This window comes from Hipposideros armiger, unplaced genomic scaffold, assembly GCF_001890085.2.
Source record: "Hipposideros armiger isolate ML-2016 unplaced genomic scaffold, ASM189008v1 scaffold_297, whole genome shotgun sequence".
NCBI classification, from domain to species: domain Eukaryota; kingdom Metazoa; phylum Chordata; class Mammalia; order Chiroptera; family Hipposideridae; genus Hipposideros; species Hipposideros armiger.
In genome coordinates, this window is record NW_017731647.1 from 1,531,953 (window position 1) to 1,553,568 (window position 21,616).

Genomic DNA, 21,616 nt, shown 5'->3' on the forward strand with positions numbered 1-21,616 from the left:
TTGAGGCTTGAGACTCAAGGCAGAACTCCCCTCCAGGGACTGTGACATGAAGTTCAGGAGCAGGTTGGCTGAGGGGCTCTGAGGCGCCTCACTCAGCCCTGGAGATCTATGGGCCACCACCAGGCGCGGCCTTATCGGGACCCTGTCACAAAAGTCCCACCGTTCTCGGTTTGTCCGCGGGTGGGCCCCTTGCGGTGTGGGGCTCACCCGAAGCTCCAGGCTCAGGTCCCTTTGCCTTCCGGAGCTGGGACGGATACTTTAGCTGGAGCCTCCGGAAGCCACAGGGCTGGTGTGAACCGTGGTGGTGGGTTGGGGCGGAGGGTCTTTCTTCCTAATTAACACACTAATTTGAAGCGGCTCAAGCGGTGACTCATGTTCCAGAGGGAGGAGATTCGGAGCCCAGCTCCTGGCGGTCTCCACCATGCAGCATCTGCGCCAGCCGCGCTAGCCTGCCCTTGGACTTGAGAGCCGGGAGCAGCTAGTGCTCGCCATGGTCAAAGGGCCAAGGGAGGCCTGAGGGGCCCCTGGCCTAACCAGGCTGTTTTTCCTGTAGGGACACCCTCCCTGGCTCTGTCCACGGTGCTGAAGACCCAGTTAGTGTCACCGTCGTGTCGGAACCGGATTAGGAAAGGGATGGGTGGGGCAATTGCAGAGGGTTCACGGCTTCCACCCTGGACCTATGGAGCCTGCGGCAGAAGGCTGGGAACGCAGGTGGGAGCGACTGAACAGGTGTGATCCCAGCGACATTATGCAATCGAGGCCGCCTGCCTGCGGTAGATGTTCAGTTGCTGTTTCAAGAACAGGTGAGGCTGTGGGGTCCCCATTCGCCTCCCAGTGCTTCTAGACCCATCTGAGGAGCCCAGAGGTCCTATCACCTTCCTCTCCACCACCCATCACAAAGCTCAGCGCCTGTGAGAAACAGGAGCTTGGAGGCCCCTCATTACACGCTCATTGGCAGTTTCTGAGGAGACAGGTTTGTGTTTATTTAAAATACAAATGGAGAAAAACCGCTCTCTGCCCATGTTTATGGCAACTCTGTCACTCCGCGGCGATTTCACCCTCCCCCTCTCGAGTTCCCAGGGAAATTCGCAGAACAAAGCGCCTTGTTTTGCCTTTGCAGAGAATGAAAAAAACAGCATCGTTCAGAGGGGCCCAGGCCTGTGATGCAGGGAAATCAATATTTTGCTTACAACGAGTGGGGGAATTTACATCTAAACTGAAGGCAAAGGAGCCTGCTCCTAGTAGAGCAGGTGGCAGAAGCTGAGAATTAACAGATAATTTCTCATTGTTCCTGGATTCAGCCTCCACACTCGGCAGGCAGTTCTGCAGTGTCTCTGGTGCCCCGGCTGCAGCTCTGGACCTGGCATTTCTCAACGGAGCAGAGAGAAGGAGGTTCTGCTCTGACAGGACTGAGGGAAGGGTCTGGGGCTCCCAAGTCACTCAATAGCTATTGAATTTGGAGTGTTTGAGTGAGTGCGTGTGAGAGACACAGAGAAAGAAACAGAGACAAAGATAGAGATGAAAAAGACAGAGGCAGGGAGACAGAGAGGCAGAGGGATAGAGAAAGACAGGCAGAGGGACCCACACACATATAAAGGGGCAATCACTGAGAAACAGAGATAAAAGAGAAATGATTTTTTTCTTACATTAAGAAAAAGCTTCACCCTCGTTGTCCTCTTTATTGTCTTCCTCCTCCCCCCTCCCTGCCCCCAGGTCAATTGCTGATACCTGTAGTCACATATCCAGCCACAAAGCAGAAAAAAAATCCTCATGTAAAGATGGGAACTTTTCCTCTCTAGAACCCCTTTCTCTCACAAACCCACTCTTAAAACACATCTATGTTTCTTCCTATATTCAGACTCCCAGGGTCCTGCCCAGACCAGGGGGGTGGGGTCCAGGGAAGGAGGGGACAGAAGTGGAATTGTTGCCCATCAACACTGTCTCTTAGAAGAAAAGACCATTCTGTTTTGGTTTAGGGGTGGGAGGAGAGGAGGGGCAGAGACAGCATGGCATAGTGGCAAACAAGGGTACTGGGCAGCAGACTGGGTTCCACGATGGATGCACCAAACCAGCAATGAGGCAGTCAGATCCCATGTCAGGGCATCAATTCCCTCATCTGCAAGATGATGAGGTTGAATGAGGAGCTCTCTCAGGCTCCTTCCAGTAGCAACTCTAGAATTTTACACGAGGGGAAAGAAGAAGCCTGAGGGGGGAAAGTAAGGAGGTAGACAACTGAAACGCAGTTTTTCCTGACTCTGAAGAGGGTGGTGTTACAGATGTCCAGGCTCACTTTGGACTTCCCCTCCCCCATTGCTCTCATCTCATCTGTGCCCATGGCTGAAGCATCTTGAGTCTGGGACCCCCGTTCCTGCCCCATCAAGATGTGACTGCTTGGAAGCAGCAAGGGGAATTGGAGGGGTGGGGGGTGTGAGGCAGAATGAGAGGAGGTTTGAGGCAGAAACGAGCAGCCTCCCACTCCTTGCCCTCCTCTCCTCAAAATAGCCAAAATGTACACCTCCTATCCCTCACCCCAAGTCTCTCAGGCAGTCACCTGACTGCCCTTGGACAGGTTTCCCCACACACACACACCTGCTCTGAGCAGCAACATCTTGTTGAGTTATGCTACAAATAAAATAAATAAAAACAAAATAATAATTTCTAAAATAACTTAAACCTCAGTAGGAAATTGCTAACGCTGTAGGCGGGAAGGATGAGCTCTTTTGACATGAGCTGATGTGTCATATTGTCTTTCCATCTCAGAGCAGTTTCTAAATAAAGAGCCCTTTCCCCATTTCCTCCTCCCCGCCAAGCCCCCAGCAGTAAAGGGAGCAATCTGACATTCATAACTGGATTGTCTGATGTACAGGGAGAGACACCAAGAAATAGACACCAGTGGACCCATTGGTTTGCCAAGAGGATTGGAGCCAAGAGGGCTCCAACTCTACCCTGAAGACCTCTGATCTTCCTTTCTCCACAGCCCCCACCTCCTGTTTACTAAGGTACGTGGCCACTTTCTGCAAAGGTTTTGAACTTTAAGAAAATAGATATCAGTTAAACCTGTTCTACGGCTGGTGGAGAATTCAGTTGATGTCCTATATTGGGGAGTGGGAATAATAACTGCACCATTCTTTGGAACAAACTCTGCTATAGAATCTGTGCTATGGGGTTTCTGCCTGAACAGCTTTCTCAGTATTTCCAGCAGATGTCACCCTGTGCCACCCATCCCCCACAACAAATAGCAACTCTAGCCAAAGCTGGGTGACTAATTAATGCAAACCATGCCATTCCAAGCCATCATCAGAGTTTTCAGGAATTCCTCCTTTCCTGAAAAGATGCAGGAGACATTTCAGGGCCCTGAATCAATGCCCAGTCGTTTCTGAGAGTTCAGTCTTGTTTTTATTCTAGGAAAGATCCTTGGCAATCCACACCCCCTGAGCCAGGAGTATGTTTGCCTCTTTCTCATTCCTTCCCCATTCCAGAGGTCTCACATCTGTTCTGTGCTCTGTGCCCAAGCATACAGTGTTCCAGATCAGACGGGAAGACAGGACAAGGTTTGCTGCTTCCAGTCACCTGGGGATTGGGGAAGCAGAGACAGGTAAGGTCAGAAGGCAACATCATCCCTGAAACAGTTTTAGAGTTGGGCGTGACCATGGTGGGTCCAAGACTCTCTCTGCATTATTTAAGAAGTGAGAATGAGGGGTGGCTGGGTGGCTCAGTTTGTTGCAGTGCGTGCTCTTAACAACAAGGTTGCTGGTTCAACTCCCACATGGGATGGTGGGCTGTGCCCCCTTCAACTAGATTGATAACGCGACTGGACTTAGAGCTGAGCTGTGCCCTCCACAACTAAGATTGAAGGACAACTTGACTTGGAACTGATGGGTCCTGGAAAAAACACATTGTTTTCCGAAAAAACACATTGTTCCCCTCCCCCGCCAAAGAAGTAAGAATGATATTGGAGGGGAAGGGCTAGAAAGAACACCAAGCACACGCCTCTTCACACTGACCTTGTGGAGAAGAAAGAGTACAAGTTTTGGAGTCAGACCTATGTTCAAATCCTGGCTCTATCACTTACTTTAGGCACTGTACTTTAGCTTTCTGAACCTGAACTTCCTTATCTGTAAAATGGGACATGAAGGCCTGCTTTATAATGTATAAGGATTCTATGCTAGGCTAAATGCCTAATATACTGTGGCAGGTGTTAACACAAAGGACAGCTCCCAGCCTCTTTCTTTCATCCCTCAGATCATAGAAGGAGACCCAGCAGGCTCGTTGTCCAGAGGTTAACCCTTACTCTTCCATCAGGCAAGTCCCTAAAAATTGCCAAGAGGTCATTTATCTCATTTAATCCTATAAAAAGCCCAAGAGACAGGATGGGGGGATATTACAGTTCATTTTGGTAAATGAGGAAATTAAGTGACTGGTCCCACACACACTAGGACGTGGCAGAGAATTGGCATCCAACCCTTTTGATCCCTGGTCAGTGCCCTTCCCTTCTACTGGGGAGGATGATGAGGATGTGAATACTTTTATTTATTTTACAAAAAAAGTTATCATATTTAAAAAATTGACTTTATAATGAACAAAAAGATATTTGGAAGGAAATCACAGAGCAGTGAAAGATTTCCCCTTGGTCTCTTTGCAAAGTTCTTGGCCCTCTGACCTGAACCATTCCAATTGCCTCTTGGACCCAATTGCCGATCTAGAGAAAAGATGGTGTCATTGATAAAACACAGGGCTGCCGGCAGACAGCTCCATGGCTCAGGACATGCCTGGCTGCCTCACTCTGGACAAAGATAGGACTCCTCCAAGGGCAGCTTGCAGAGTCTTTGTTACATCTGGGTTGTGTCCTAATGTCATAGCCCAGCTTCCAGGAAAGGGCCAAACCCAGCTTCTTGTAAAACCAGGACTCCAAAGATTGGAATTCTCCCCAAGGAGCCTGGAGAGAGTTTGCAATCTCAGAACCCTGGCTGTTCCACTAATGAAAAGAAACCAGACCAAATGCCCAAGCTAATTAAAGTGACAAATCTGAAAAGGCCCTGTCAAAACTAGGAAGTCTTAATACTTGATTTCAACGGAACCCAAGCGGGAAGCATCAACAGAGCATGTTTTGGGTCAGGGGCCTGCAGCCCCCTGTGGAAATGAGGGGCCGGAGCCCCTGGAGGGAACACATTTGTCTCCCAAATTTTGGCCTCCATCCATTCAGGGGAATACAAATCCTTTCCACCCCAGCCTCCAAGCCTAATCTACATTTCTGCTGGTTGCTAGAGGTACAGTAAATGGTTTTAGTGAGTCAGCACCCAACCTGTGTTAATACTCCCGTACATCTGTAAAGCGTGGTACCATTTACACAACACTCACATACAGTATTTCATTTCATACTCGCAGCAACCCTGAGAAGCGGATATTATTATCCTCATTTCATTAGTGAGGTCTCAGAGAGGCTAAAAATAACTGACTGGGGATTACAGTTAGCAACTGGCAGAGCTTGAACCTGAGCCTGCCTTTTCATGTTATTCATTCATTCATTCACTCATTCAGCATTTATTGAGGTCCTATACCAGGCACGTGAGACACAGTCCTTTATTCCCCCTGCACGCTGACTGTCACGCACAGTGTGCTGAGCCCTAAGCGCACAGTCTGTCCTGGGGGATTGCACATAATTGGTTGTAGAGAGAGGCCACACGTGAAATGGTGTTAATGGGTTAAAATGAGTTCTTTGACCCTTTTGCTGCAGAGCTGGCCATGCCCACATCCACTGTGAAATTCTTTTATGACATGATTCTGCCTGGATTTCCCTCCCTTCCTGGTTCTCACTCTTTCCTCTGCCTCCTCCAAACCCTTCCATTTTCTGCAGGGTTCAGCACTCATCCCTTCTTTCTTCTGTCTCTGCGCATTCTTTCAGGGTGATCTCATCCACTCCTGGAGCCTCCAACACTAAATAATAATAATCTTAATATAATAGTAATACTACTAAACATTTACTGAGCACTTACTCTGCCCCGGAGTCTCTGCTGCTTGCCCTGTGTGGATGAGATCATTTAATTCTGACTGTACCCCTATTTCCATCTGCAGTTTGCAGGTACCAAGTGACAGAGGCAGAATTTGAATCCAGGCAGTCTCTCTCTCTGGGATCCCAGAGTCTAAGGACTCCAGATTCTGTTTTCCTGACATGTCTCTCCCCTGGGTCTGCACGTGCATCTCCACATTCTTGCTGTGAACCATTTTACCTCTCCACCTCCTAACCCAACATGTCCATGACAGAATTCACATCTTCCTTCACAAGCCTGCCCCATCTCCTCAAAGGACATTCAACCCAATTAAATCCATCGTCTCAGAACCCCCCTTGATTATTCCCTCTCCCTTATCCACCCACATTTTGCCTGTCACTGAATCCTCTTGCTTTTATCTCTAAATGTTTGAACCCCTGTCCTCCTCATTGCATTCACTGCTCAAGCTCAGACACTCCACCTCTCATGGCAGTTGCTTCATGGAATAATACGATTATGTCGTAGGCTTCCTGCGGCCCTCAGGACGATGTCCACCCTCTGTGGCATGGCATACAAGGCCTGTTCAGACTTAGTCTCTGTCCACCTACCTGACACTCCTGGTGCCCCTTTAGGTGGCCTGTGTCATGGTCACAGGGTGCTAATTCCTGTCTCACGTCCTCACACTCCACCCAACCTTCTACGCTTTTGCTGTTTGTTCCTGCAGTTTGTCTTCTCCTCCACCTGTGCCCTCTCTAGATTCTGGAACTTGGAAATTCCTTGTTTCTCTGCCTGAGCACCTTTTCTCTTTTCCTCGTCACCCAGGTGGTTCCTACAGGATGGAGTGGGGCACAGAGGTTGAGAGTGTGAGCTTTGGAGCCAGGCTGCCTGGGTTCAAATCTTAAATCTGTCATGTAATAGCTGTGTGACCTTGGGAAAGTGACTAAAACTCTCTGTGCCTCAATTTTCTTGTCTAGAAAATAGAGATGATAATAGTAATACCTCTCTTACCAGTTCATTGACAGTTTTAAATGAGTTGATATGCACAGAGCACCCAGAATAGGCCCTCTGACTTCCAGATCTGTCTCAGATGTCCCCTTTCTTGTCAGCCCATTGCACCCAATGCTTCCCTTTGTCATAGAGTTTAGCAACAGGACACTGTTGTTTGTTCCTAGACTGTGAGCACCTTGGCCTTAGGGTCTGTATCATATTCATCTTTATATCCTCAGCACCTCACACCTAGCCCACACCTAGTTCTGTGGGTATCTATTGCTTTGAAGAGAGGTGGATCTGTGAATGTGCTGAGTGTGTAATGGAAGAACCCCAGAGAGGAGTAAAAGGGGCCAAATCAGGGAAGGCTTCCTGGAGAAGTAGAGTTTTGAGTTTTTTGGGTAGGTAAGACTGGATGGAATGGGAAACACATTCATTCCAGGCTGCAGAAACAGCCTGTGACAATGCTTTCCAGCCTAAATAAGTACTTCCTGTGAAAGGGGAGTGAGGAGATTTTCTTGGCTAGAGCACAGATGACGGACAAGGTGTGAGAGGACTGTCAGGTCCCATGCATCCCCATATTCACCTCTCCGACGCTCAGTCTTATTCGGCTGGATTTTCACGGAAAGCCCAGGTTGTCCTCTCCAGTCAGGAGGCAAGTGGAGGAAGACCCAGTCCTCATTCTCAAGGAGATTGTGACGAAGCTACAGGAGGCTGGGAGGAACCAGCTCCAAACTTCTCTGTGAATACACCAGAGTCTGGGTCATGACAAGTTTCTTTATGAGAAGAAATTGCTCATTTTCCTCAAGTGCCAAGCCATTGCTGTGAAGTGAATGTGTGTCTGCTGGGACAGCTGACTGTTTTCCAGGATAAATTTCTAATAACACAGAGTCATTACTGTGCAGTTAGTGCTGCTGCTGGGGAATGTGCAGTTCCCTTCCTGTTCCCTCCCTTTTCGCCTCTCTCTGCTCTTCCCCACCCCTGCACACACATGCTTCTCTGCCCTCTCCCTTCTAACCTCCAGCTGGCTGTGGGAGGAGAGAGGGCCCAGGGTGGGGGTGTCATAGTGTGGATTTTCACTCAGGCCCCCCAAATTAACAAAATGTATGCAGAGCTGGGAGGGGGTAAAGAACAAAAGGTGAGTGATGAGCAGGGAGAGGCTGAACATCTGTAAACTGAAAAGGGAAGTGCCCAGTAGCCTGTGGGGGCAACTTGCCCTTCAGGGTGTGGAGCTGCAATCTGCCACCCTAGGGACCCTGTCTAATGCCCTGGTAACAGGGGATTAGCCCCAGCAGTGGGGAGACTGCCCCATACCGAGGCCAGGAACTGGCTGTATGGGGGTGACATTGTATTGGTTTAGGCTGCTGGGAGGAACAGCAGCTAAACTTGATGGGAACATATTTTGTTTCATTCTGAGTAATTATTGGCCCAATACACACACACACGCATGCACATGCACATGCACACGCAAACACTCAGCCACCCAGACATACATGCATAGGCCACATTCAGACATGTCCCTGGGGGTATTTTTCAGACATGCTCCTGAAAGCACCTGACAGATTCCCTGACATACTTTCCCTCTGGAAGGCTACTGACTTTTTAGGAAATCTCAGTCATTTTTGTAGGATGAAGAGGGGCAATTTTGAAACTGTTGAGAAAATTGTGGAGCGGAGGCCTGGAGCTCACACAGACCTCTGTTCCTGAGGAGGCTTCTTCATGGTGGGTTGGAGGGCTGCACACTGACCTGGCCAACAGAAACCAACTGTGGCTGAGGGGGCCTGACCTCATGGCCCAGGGAAGGGGTTGGGCAGAAGGGGAAAGGAGGGGAACAGGAAGGAGGAGGAAAATGGTTAAGTCTATTCCTTAAGGAGGAGTAGTCAGGGGCTGGAGGTTGCTGAAGTGGGGACTGGGTGCAGAGGAAACTTCCAGATAGAGCAGGCATCAGGGTGGTGGCCTGGCCACTGCTCCACAGCTCAGGGAAGCCGCCCAGAGCCAGTGTGAGTGTCTCCAGCCCCAGCAGGAGGTGGATTGGATGGCCTGGCTTGTCTCAGATCCAATTCTTTATGACTCTTGTGTATGAAAACTGCCAAATACCCCACAGCTGTGCTCACCTTAAGAGAGGATGGTGGGGAGGGTTGCAGGAGCTTTTCATTACTCACTGGATTAAATTGTTAGAGCCAAACAGCCCAACAAAGGGAGGTCAGTTGCTTTCTCTGGGAGCAGACCTGATTGTCAACTGAGCAGGTGAGTGAGATGTTGTTTTGGGGGCTCATGGGACTCCACATGGCCTTCAGGTTTGTGAGTGGAACTTTCCTCAGGCAGCGCTTTCCTCAGTCCCCTCCGGCTACCCTCAAACCCTGCTCAGTTCCTTAGCCAGAAAAGCATTGCCCATGTGCCTCCCTTACTGTGCACCCTCACACCCCCATGAGACCAAAAACCCTAAACACTGAGCTTTCCTCATTTTGAGCATCTTCTTTGGGAGGAGGGTCCCGTCTTCTTAATCAGGGTTAGAACCCCTAGAGCCCTGTAATTCTCTGTCTTAACTGCCTTAAGTCTTCATAGTAATTACTTATTTAAAGATAGATTGCTGGCCATGTGAGGGCAAGCTGTGTATCTGTGTGTTCGCATTGGTATTCATGCTTAGTGTCTGTTACCTAGTAGATGGTCAATCAATTTTAATCAAACAAATTAACTGAGATAGGAAGTTCAAAATTGGCCATTGGTGGGGAGTTGTTTTTAATCTGATCAATTCCTCCTTGCCAGGGAAGGAAGGAATAGCCGTGAAATAGCTAAAGGCACAGGGAAGGTTTGCAGACCACAGAATGGGAGAGAGGCAAGGCCTCAACCTAAAATTCCTAAAATCGGCCTCATGGTGAGAAACAGCTGCTTTGAAAATTTACTGGGTAAAGCTTTGAGGTCTTCACAGAGACTCAGTTGTCTCAAGGGCCAAGGGTGACCCTCCAGGAAGGGTCTGTCTCCCTTCTCTGATCTCCCTGGCACTGAGATTAGGTGCCTCCAGAGGAGAAGCTCACAGCAGGTGCTGCTTGGCTCCACACCCTGAAATTCCTCTTCCGTGAACCAGGCACCTCACTTCTTCCCCTCAGTTTCATCTGGAAGCTGTTGCTGATTCTAGCTGGCACCTCCAAATTCTGTTTCTGGGGGCAAGTACTCCATCCCCTAGTGTTCCCATCCAAGAGAAAACTTGGTTCTTTTCATTGTGCAACGGCAGACCAGCCATTTGAAAAAGAACCTTAAGAACTACTAAGGAAAGCCCAGAGATCCAAGATGGCAGAGTAAACAATGTGCCTGCTTCCTTCTGTGAGCACATTAAAATTACAACTAAATTATAGAACAATCAAACTGGAGAACCATCTGAAATCTGGCTGAACAGAAGTTTTATAACTAAGGATATAAAGAGGAAGCCATGTCGAGACTGGCAGGAGGGGCAAAGATGCGAAATGGGCTGGTCCCAAACCTCAGTGTGGCAGATGAAAATTTGGAGGGATACCTCAACCACAGAGGTTCCCCCCCAGAGAAGAGAAGGACCTCAGCCCCACTCCAGGCTCCCCAGCCTAGAGTAGTGGTGCCAGGAAGAGGAGCCAATTGTGGGGACAATATCTGGTTGTAAAAAACAGTGGGGATTCTGACTGTTCAGGTGGGATGGGAGGCTGCGGGAAACTCAGATGTCCTTTTAAACTGCCCACGCACAGACTTGCATGCTCACAGGCACTTACTTTGGGCTCCAGCAGAGGAACAGTGACTTGGGGGGCATCAGAGGCATATGGTGAGCAGACTGAGGTGTGTGGCTATGCAGCCAGGGCTGGAGGACAGTCCCATTTCCTCTGTGAGGGGTCCTCCCATGCAGCCGGCAGGTGGCTGCCATTTTTAATGTGTTGAGCCCTCCCCCTACACTTCCTGCTAAATCTGAACCTGATTGGCCTTGTGAGCTCCGCTTCCTCCACCCTGTTGACTCACTGGAGCCCCGCCCCACCCAACTGGCCCAACACCAGAGGCACTTTCTCTGAAAGCAGCCAGCCCCACACAAATCACAGTCTTTCTTGGAAAAGTATTAGAGTCCACAGGCCCCAGGCGAATGACAACTTGTCTTGTTGTGCTCTGAGACTTTTGCTGAGTAGCTCCAGGCTCAGGACTGGCACCAAACCAGAGTCTACATTAACCAAGTGGTATTGTGCTTCCCACTGAAGTGACTTCCTGAGACCCTGCCTCGTCCAACTTGCATACCACATGAGGCTTTATCAGAGGCTGAACATTAAGGGAGCAGGTGGCAGCAGAACTTGGGGTGTCCTGGCTTTTTGTGGAGCTACCCCAGGCCCGGTACTGGTGGCAGACATCCTCAGTTTGCAGCCTGGCCTCTCCCATGTGCCTCCAGGTTTAGCACAGGCAGCAAAAAACCATGGATCTCTTTGTAGCTCCTACCAGATAGTACACAGCTGGTCACAGGCAGTGGGTGACCTGGGCCTGGACCAGAGCCCCTCCCAAGAGGCCCCAGAACAAATATACCTAGAGGTTGGCTTCAGACTGTAGCAGAGCACTGCCCAATTAACCCCACAAGTGGCACTCACAAAGGGCGGTCTCAACAGACACAAGAGCTCACTAAGGTGAATCCCACTCAGTGGGGTAAGACCCTGCACAGCAGTCCATAGCTGTGAATGTGGCCAAACCCCACAGCCAGTCAGTTTGAGGGTAAATCCCACCCACTGATATGCTAATAGCAATCAAGACTCAGCCATAACAGGAGGGCACACACAACCCCCATAAGGGACACTCCTGGAACACCTGTTGCAGGTGACCAGGGAGACTGTGCCTCTGAGCCCCACGGGTCGTCTACTACATAAGGCCACCTGGCCAAGACTGGGAGACATAGCAGATCTACCCAATACATAGAAACAAACAGAGAGGAAACCAAAATGAGGAAATAAAGAAATATATCCCAAATGAAAGAACAGGAGAAAACTCCAGAAAAAGAACTAACGAAATGGAGGTGAACAACCTAGCAGATACAGACTTCAAAACAATGGCTATAAGGATGCTCAATGAACTTAGTGAAAACTTCCACAAAGAGATAGCAAGCATAAAAAAGGACATAGAAACCATAAAACAGAACCAGTCAGAAGTGAAGAATATGATAACTGAAATGAAGAATGCACTAGAAGGAATCTCCAGCAGACTAGATGAAGCGGGGGATCAAATCAGCAACTTGGAAGACAAGGTAGCAGAAAACATCCAATCAAAGTAGTAAAAAGAACAAAGAATAAAAAAAAATGAGGATAATTTAAGAGACCTCTGGGACAACATCAAGCATAACAACATTTGCATCATAGGGGTACCAGAAGGAGAAGAGAGAAAGCAAAGGATTGAGAAACCTATTTGAAGAAATAATGACTGAAAACTTTCTTAGCCTGGTGAAGGAAATAGACATACAAGTCCAGGAAATGCGGAGAGTCCCAAACAGGATGAACCCAAACAGGCCCACACCAAGACACATTATAATTAAAATGGCAAAGGTTAAAGACAAATAGAGAATCTTAAAAGCAGCAAGACAAAGGCAATTAGTAACTTATAAGGAAGCTCCCATAAGATTGTCAGCTGATTTCTCAAAAGAAATTTGTAGGCCAGAAGGGATTGGCACAAAATATTCAACGTGATGAAATGCAAGGACTTACAACAAAGGGTTCTCTACCCAGCAAGAACATCATTTAAAATTGAAGGACAGATAAAGTGCTTCCCAGCAAGAAAAAGCTAAAGGAATTCATCACCACCAAACCAGTATTACAAAAAATGTTAGAGGAACTTCTTTAAGNGGGGGAGGGGGGTGGAGAGGATATCAAAATTATGAATAAAATGGCAATAGCTACATATCTATCAAAAATTACTTTCAATTTAAATGGATTAAATGCCCCAATCAAAAGACATAGGCAGGCTTAATTGATAAGAAAACAAAAAGAGATGGAAAAAGACATTTCATGAAAATGGAAACAAAACAACAAAATAAGTTGGGGTAGTCATACTTATCCCAGACAAAATAGACTTTTTTAAGTCTATTTGTTTTTACAAAGGCTATAACAAGAGATAAAGAAGGACCCAGAAATCCCACTTCTGGGTATTTATTCCAAGAAACCGTTTTGTGTTTCAAAATGCTACTTTGAGGGGATATATGCATCCATGTGTTCATTGCAGCATTGTTTACAATGGCCAAGATGTGGAGGCAGCCTGAAAGAACGGATAAAGAGGGGGTGGTACATATATACAATGGAATCTTGCTTGGCCATGGAAAGGAATGGGTTCTTGCCATCTGCAGTGGCAGGGATGGACCTGATGGTCCATAGTGCTGAGTGGAGTATGTCAGACAGAGAAAGACAGGTGTAATGTGATTTTGCTTATATATGGAGTCTAAAGAACAAAGTAAACCAACAAAACAGAAACAAACTTGCAGACAGAGAAAACATTTTGATGGTTGCCAGATGGGAGGCAGGTTGGGAATATGGGTGAAAAAAAGTGAAGGGATTAAGAAGCACAAATTGATTGTTACAAAGTAGTCATGGTGATGTAGGGTATAGCATATGGAATATAGTCAATAATATTGTAATAACTATATATGGTGTCAGATGGGTACTAGATTTGTTGGGGTGATAGATGGATGAGGGGGTGGGGGGGCAGGGTGCAAAAGGTGAAGGGATTGAGAAGTACAAATTGGTAGTTATACAATAATCATGGAATGCAAAGTAAAGCATAGGGAATGATATGGTAATAACCATGTATCGCACCAAGTGGGTACTAGACCAAAGAGGGGGAATCACTTCTTAAATTATATAAATGTCTAACCACTATGCTGTATACCTGAAATTAATATAAAATAATATTGAATGTTAATTGTAATTGAAAAATTAAAAAGGGAGGGGGGAAAGGTGAAGGGTAGTAAGTGGTTCAAATTCCCAGGTATAAAACAAATAAGTCACAGGGATGCAATGTAAAGCATGAAGAATATAGTCAATAATATTGTGATAGCATGGTATAGTGTCAGATGGTCGCTGGACTTATCATGGTGATCACTTCTTTAGGTATATAAATGGTGAATAACTATGATGTACCCCTGAAACGCATATAACATTGTGTGTTAGCTATATTTTAAATAAAAATCTTTAAAAAGAGAACTACTAAGTAAGGAATTATAGATCATATAAAAAGATTTTGGATAGTTTCAAAGCACAGCCTTTGATCAGGGAGTCACCACACTCAAGCCAGAAAGAGCAAGTGCATGTCACAGACACCTCCCTGGGGTCCTAGCTGGGTGAGGTTGAGACATTAGGGTGCGGCTGGAACTGGGTTCTCAATAGTCACCAACTAAATGGCAGGAACGAGGGGTCCTGACATTTACCATAAGCTCTGCAGCTGCAGCCAAGAGGTTTGCTTTACAAGACCAGAGAGATCAAAGCTAAAGGCCAGCAGGACTGGGAGCAGGAGCTGAGGTCCCTGCTGCAGACCCGGAATGTCAGAGGCCAACAGGGATGGTGTCTACACAAAGCAGGCCAGGTCCCAGGCCGGTGCCACACACACTTGTGAAGACTCACAACTTGCTTTATGGGTTGTTGGTGACAAGCTCTGTTGTTGACAGGCCTGAGCAAGATGAAAAAAATGTGCAGCAGAGCAGAAAGCTTCCTTTCCTTCCAGCCACTGCCAGCCTTCAGATGAGCTAGTCAAGCCATGCTGCCCTCTCTGATAAAAACAGGAAACAAGATCACAGTTAACTGTCACCCAGAGATTTGGATGCCCCTTGTTTTCATCCCAAGACAATTGCCAATGGGCAAGACCCATGGGGAGATGAAGAACATGGGCTTTGGTGTTAGTCAGGCATGGATATGAATCCTGGGGCTCTGATTAATTCAATGTGTACAACCCAGCCTCCCTCAACATCCATTTCTTCATCTGTAGAAGAGGATGTAATATGACCACTCGTTAGAGTTGTCAGGAGGATTAAATGTGATAATACCTGAAAAAAGACCTCGCATACAGTAAGTGCTTAATAAATAGTAGCTCTGTGGTTATTATGTGGACTTGATAAGTGATTCATGAGTGACCTCAAATATAAGGGGATGGCCTTGATAAAGTCCCCTAGTATAGGCCCTCAGAAACACCCTAACCACCTGAGAACAGTTGTGTCCCCACAACAGATTGTCCTCGGTTCTGACAGGCATGATCTGCCCCCAGGGAAGCAGGCCAGTGTCTTTGCTGTTCTGGAAATCTCCAGATGGCCCCTTTTTTTCAATGCTATGGTGGGCACTAGGGAAGGGGGTGGAGTTGCTGGTCCAATCATGCCATTTAGACATAAATTATGAATTAGTGACCTTTTCTAGCTTAATTACTCCCACTGCTGGGTGGTCTGGGCTCTGGCACTAGGCCCTGCGGGGGGAAATTCTGCTCACAGTCAGCTAGAGTGTCTGCTTTTATCCACCCTGGACTGTGTGGCTATTTCTGGGGCAGGAAAGTTCTCTCACTGTGATAAAGGGCACGCCCTATACCAGGCACTGGCCCCCTTTGGACTCTCCTAATCCTTGTGACCTTTGCAGACTCACCTCATCCTTCTTTTAAGCTCGATATCATTGACAGCTCTTTTTTTTTTAATTGAACTTGAGGGTTATTAATAAAGCTGTCTTACTAATAGATCTGTGGGCTCTTGAACTGAAACATAGAAATATACACATTCAACCCAAAAGACCACAGGACACTCCCTGAAGGGGTGACTCTCTGGGGTCTGAGGCAGAGTTTCTTTAGTTTGCAGGCTCGAGAAGGGAGACTCCAAGAGGTTGACTTCTTATAGTAATAGAAATTTCAAACATATATAATAGTAGAGAGAGTAAAACGAAATCCCAAGTACCTATAACCTAACTTCAAAAATTACCCATTCATATATATATATATATATATATATATATATATATATATAGAGAGAGAGAGAGAGAGAGAGAGAGAGAGAGAGAGAAAGACAGAGAGTCATGGGATGTGGAGTATAGCGTGGGAGTGGAGTCAAGTGATTTGTAATAGATATGTATGATATTGGGGGGAAATGGGGCGGTGGATTGGGGGAGGGGGTTATCACTTCGAGGGGGTAAAAAGTATAACTATTGCACTGTGTTGTACAGCTGAAACTAATTCTAAAAAATGTGTATTTCATAATAAAAAATAATTTAATAAAAAATATATATATATAAATGCTGACTGCCTCTTAACAGGGACCTGGAGAAGGGATTCTGGGGTGCCAGTTATGCTCTGTTTCCTGATCTGGGTGCTAGTGATATAAATGTGTTCACTTTGAGAAAATTTATTAAACTATACATGTATGGTTTTGTGCATTTTCTGTATTGTTCAATAAGTATTTCTTCAATAAAATGTTTTCTCTACAAAAAAAATAAAAATTACCCATTCTTCCCAATCTTGTTTCATCTCTTCCCTCATACCTTTATTTTCCTAAAGTATTTTAAAGCAAATTCCAGATATTATATCATTTCACCTGTCAATGCTTCTGGAGGCACTTCTAACTGCTAAAAAGTTTAAATATATACACAGAGGGTGCCAAAAAAATGTATACACATTTTAAAACACGGAAAGTTGTATTAATTGTAATACTCAATATATACAGATAACAAAAGATGAATACAAGTTGGCTTGACTTCTGCAATTACAAGAGCTGCTCTAAGTGGTTACCATCAGTGTCCAGACACTTCTGATTACAGCGAACTACTGCTTGAGCATAGATAACATCTCTTAAAATGTGTATACATTTTTTGGCACCCCTGATAAATACATCAGCATTTATCACCCTTAATAAAAGTAACAAAATAACAATTCTCTATTACTTGTTCCATATTCAAATTACTGAGTTGTCTGAAAAAATGGGTTTTTAGAGTTGGCAAGTTTCAATTAAGATTCAAAGTGGTTGGTTTTTAATAGTAGCTTATGGCTTTCTCTATCCAAGATGGTGACTCAATGAAATGACCTAGAGGGCAGCCAGACATGGGAAGTCATTAGTGTAGGGTGGGAATGGGGGCATAGGGAAAAACCTACATTTTACAAAGACAAGGCCTGAGCCCAGAAAATCATTTTAAGCTTGGGCTTTGAGGAATGTGCCTTGGAGTCTTGGGTACAGAGAAACCCCTTTGGCATAGAGATAACTCTCGCATGGTCACTAAAAAATGGGGCTTGGGGTTTTACCAGAGCCTCTGTGCTGCCTCCTGTCTTGGAAGTTTGACTGTCTCTGCCATTCATGGATTTAAGGAACAGTTACTGGGCATCTGTGCTGTGCTGAGAACTAGGGGAACCGACAAGGAGCAAACACAGGCCAATGCTTCAGAAGCTTGCCTCATGACAATGTCTTAAGCCCTTTGTCCAGTGTGTGTAAAGGGCAGTAGAAGCCAGAGGAGGGAGCCACTAAGTCTGATGGGGGTCAGGGAAGGCTTCCAGAAAAGGCCACATTTTGAATAGTTTGTGGAAGAGTGGGGCTTCTGAGGGTGGCATTGAATCGGATCTACAGATTTTTTTAAAAGATTTTATTGGGGAATTGGGGGGCAGGTAACAGCATTGGGGAATTGGGGAAGGGGAACAGACAGGTAGACAAATTGCTGTTTTGTTCTTCAGTCTAGTTGTGGAGGACATCGCTTCACGGTCCCATGTTAGTATGATCATTGTGCTCTTCCCGGGTGAGGCAATCGGTCACCGGTCGTTGGTCATCCGCTCACAGCAGCTCCCGGTAGCTCACACCAGCTACCAGCCAGCCGCTCAGCCTGGCTGCCAGCCACTCACATAGCTCATGGCAGCCCTGCTGCAGCCTACGCTGTCGTTGGCGACTTACAGCAGCCCAGCTCCAGGTCGAGCTGTTGTTCATCATCTTAGCTGTAGAGGGCAACCGTCACTGGCCCTCAATGTGGGATCCAAACCGCAGCCCTGCTGCTCAGAGCTGGTGTCCCAAGCGAGCTCTTAACCAGCTGAGCCACTCGGCCGGCCCTGGATCTACAGATTTTTAAACCATAAACAGGCACAGAAATCAGAGGGGGGTGGGGAGGGAGAGAGAGAGAAACAAACATCTGCTTTATTACAGGTGAAGCTGAATTGGAGAAAACCACTTAAACTCAAGGCCCAAGGAGGCTCTCTGCTCCTCATCCTGAGGGACTTAAAATTAAATGCAATGGAGAAGCTTAGAGGATGCCCACAGCAAAATGCAACACTAAAAAAAGCCACCAGACCATTTGTAATATTATTGTGAACAGGTAAGAGCTTCATTAGAGTGAATCCTGGAGTGTAACGTTGAGAAATTTGTCTTAGACAGCAGGGGCCCAAAGCAGCTGTGCATCAGGTCAGAGAGGCCTCACATGTGACAAGAGAGGAAGACTTTCTATCTAACCTGTGGCCTCCATGTCCTTGCTCAAGGTATGCTCTTGCCCTAGGGACCCTGACCAAATCCTCTCAGCCATAGCGTGTCCTTCATGTGCTTTTCTTCAGAAAATCTTCTCTTTCATCACCTTTTGCTCACCATGTCAATCTTGGCAGACCTGCCCACCCACACCATACTCTAAGACAGTAGTAGAGGCCCCAGCACTCCACACAGGCCCTTTCACATTGTACAAATATTTGATTCTGATGCCACATCATCTCCAGTAGACTTCTGGATTTAGATACCAGCCTTGGGTTTCTTTTGTATCCCATGATACTTAGCGTAAGTGCTTACTGTTGGCCAGTCTGTTTCATTCATTCATTCATTCATTCAACTTACAATCAAACTACCAACTAAGCACAGGAGTTACAATACTGAGCAAAAACAAACCCTCCACCCTATGAAGCTTATAAACTAACAGAGGAGATGGATAAAGAACAAACAAACAAGCAATAATATCATATCAGGTAGCAAAAAGTGCCAAAAGGGAAAATTAAGTGTGGGAAAGAACATAGAGAGTAATAGGTGATGCCTTTATTGGGAGGGTGTTCAGAGGAGATGATATTTGACCAGAATAAAGTGAGGAAGTAAGACATTTGAATATGCAGGGGAAGTACATTTCAGAGAGACAAGGGAGCAAGTGCAAAAGTCATGAGGGGAGAAAGTGCTTAAAATGTTCTAGGAGCATCAGGAAGGCTCATCTGGTTGGAGCCAAGTGAGAAAAGAAAGAAGTGGGAGGCAAAGTTAGAGAGGTTGTGTAGGCTGCATTGTCCAATATGGGAGGCACTAGCGACCCATGGTTATTTAAGTTTAAAGGAATTAAAATGAAATCAACTTTACAATTCAGTTTCTATTGGGTTGTCGGAAAAGTCATGACGTATTTTTTTTTTGTTTTTCATTGCAAAAATGAGTCATGACTTTTCCGACAACCCAATAGATGCTGCAGCCACACTTCAAGTGCTCAATAGCCACAAGTGGCTTGTGGCCGCCATGTTGCACAGCACACATGTGGGCCATTTCTATCATTGAAGAAAGCTCAATTGGACAGAGCTGACAGGGAGCCTTGTAGATCTCGGTGAGGATTTAGGGTTTTATTCTAAGAGTGATGGGGAGCTCTGGGAGGTTTGGGGCAAGAGTACTCATGTTCTGATTTACATTTTAGAGGATCACTTTGGCTGTGTGGAGAATACATATGGTGTAGGCAGGGAAGGCAAGGGTGGAAGTGGAGAGACCAGCTAGGAGACTACTGCAATAACCCAAGAGAGTTGACTGCAGTATGGGCCAGGATGGTGGTGGTGGAGACAGTGACTTTGGATAAATTTTTAACAGTAGAATCAAAAGAATTTGCTGATTGAATAGCAGTGGGGTGTGTGTGAGAGAGAGGAGTCAACAGTGACTCTCAGGTTTGTGACCTGAGACACCTGAGGCAGTTGCTGGAGAAGATGGTGGTATCGGAGGCTACTTTAATTTTTACAATGGGAGATATCACAGCATGTTCATATGCTGAAAAGGATGACCCAGGAGGAAGGGAAAGTGATGACACAGAAGAAGGAGGAGCTACTATGTTTCCCCAAAAGTAAGACCTAACTGGAAAATAAGCCCTAGCATGATTTTTCAGGATGCTCATAACATAAGCCCGACCCCAAACATAAACCCCAGTTATGATTATCAGCCAGACATTACTGTTTGAATAAATGTAGATTTTTGTACATGAATAAATGAATAAATGTAGATTGTTGGAGCAAAAATTTATATCAGACCCGGTCTTATTTTCGGGGAGATACAGCAGTACAGCAGCAATGACCTTGAGTAGGGGAGGGAAGGAGATCCAGTGCTGAGGGTTTGCCCTTTGACAGAGGTGTGGACACTTCATTCCTTGTAAGAGGAGAGAGGTGGGCGCTGTAGATTCAGTGTGCAGTCAGATCAATGGGTATGGCAGTGGGAATTTCTATTTTCTCAGTGAAATAACAGAGTTGGTCATCAGATGAGAGTTAGGAGGGATCATTGGCATAGAGGGGTTTGAGAAGAGAGGAGAGAGTGTGAAATGGTCCTCTTGGAGAGTGAATTAACTAGGAGAGGATCAGAGCACTGCCCAGCAGCACTTGAGGGCTCACTTGAGGTTTGTGGTCATACATTTACAATGAGACAAATAAATGTGTTTTTTGAAGTTTTTTTTCCAGCCATGATTGTGAGAAGTGAGAAGTAGGCAGAGTGGGATTTAATCAGAATTGGAATTTTGCCAAGCAAATACCAAGAATGAGACAAGGGCGAGAGAGTTTATTATAATGATGGGAGGCAGCAATTCTGTGGATAGATGTGGGACTCTAAAGAAGGTAAGGAGGGAGGTGGGACATGAGCAGGGGAGTTGAGAGTGAGGGGTAATCAAGTCAGTGGTTTGGAGGTCCTGATATGTGCAAAATGACATTATAGGTAAAGACGAATGATGGGAGCAGGTGGCTAAGGAGTAGGAGGACAGGATTGGGGCAGTGAGCAATTTAAGAAACCGAGAAGCCAGGGAAGTTTGTAATAGCGGTGGAAGTCACCAAGAATCCTGAGCGGTCTAGAGAGAAACAGTAAACCAGGTAATGAAGTTATTAGTGAGTGAGGAGTCTTCAGGAGGGAAGTAGACAATTGCAAAAAAAAAGGGGGGTACTGGGTAGTATAGTCTGACAGCCTTCAAAGCAGCTGAGGGCTTCTAGGGAGGAAGGAGAGAAAATCATGTGCAAGTGGCCAAGAGGACTGAGGACACTGACCATAGGTCCAGGTCCACTGAGGGGCACGTGGTGTGGGACTCCTGATGCTAACTAAAATAAGCTGTGACCCAGGTCGATAAGGACTCTGATTTCACGGAGATTGTATTTCACTTGAGGAAGACAGATACTATACAAGAAAATAAACATACAACATTATGTCAGATAATGAGAAGCGTTATGATGAAAATGAACAGGGTGATGCTATTGATCCTGTCTGGCTATGAGAGTGGAGGTGGAGATTTTTAGTTCAGGTGGTCTCAAGGAGTTGGCCATAGGGATCAGATGTCCCAGGCAGAGGGAAAAGCAAGTGCAAAGACAAGTTCAAAAGCATGGTATGCTTGAAGCAAGATCAGGGAAGATCAGGATTCCTCTAGACTTAGGGCACTGGGCTCCAAGTCTGAAAGAGGAACTTAGCTGAACAAAACCCCCAAGAAACAAGGATC

At 46.3% G+C, this 21,616-nt stretch overlaps 1 long non-coding RNA gene across 1 annotated transcript; it reads left to right on the forward strand.

Moving 5' to 3' along the window:
• The first annotated feature begins 341 nt into the window (after positions 1 to 341).
• Positions 342 to 18,410, forward strand: LOC109391548 (uncharacterized). Its single transcript, XR_002125863.1, has 4 exons — positions 342 to 803; positions 2,867 to 2,999; positions 3,514 to 3,595; positions 18,088 to 18,410. It is a non-coding gene; the product is annotated as an uncharacterized LOC109391548 (long non-coding RNA).
• Positions 18,411 to 21,616: the final 3,206 nt, after the last annotated feature.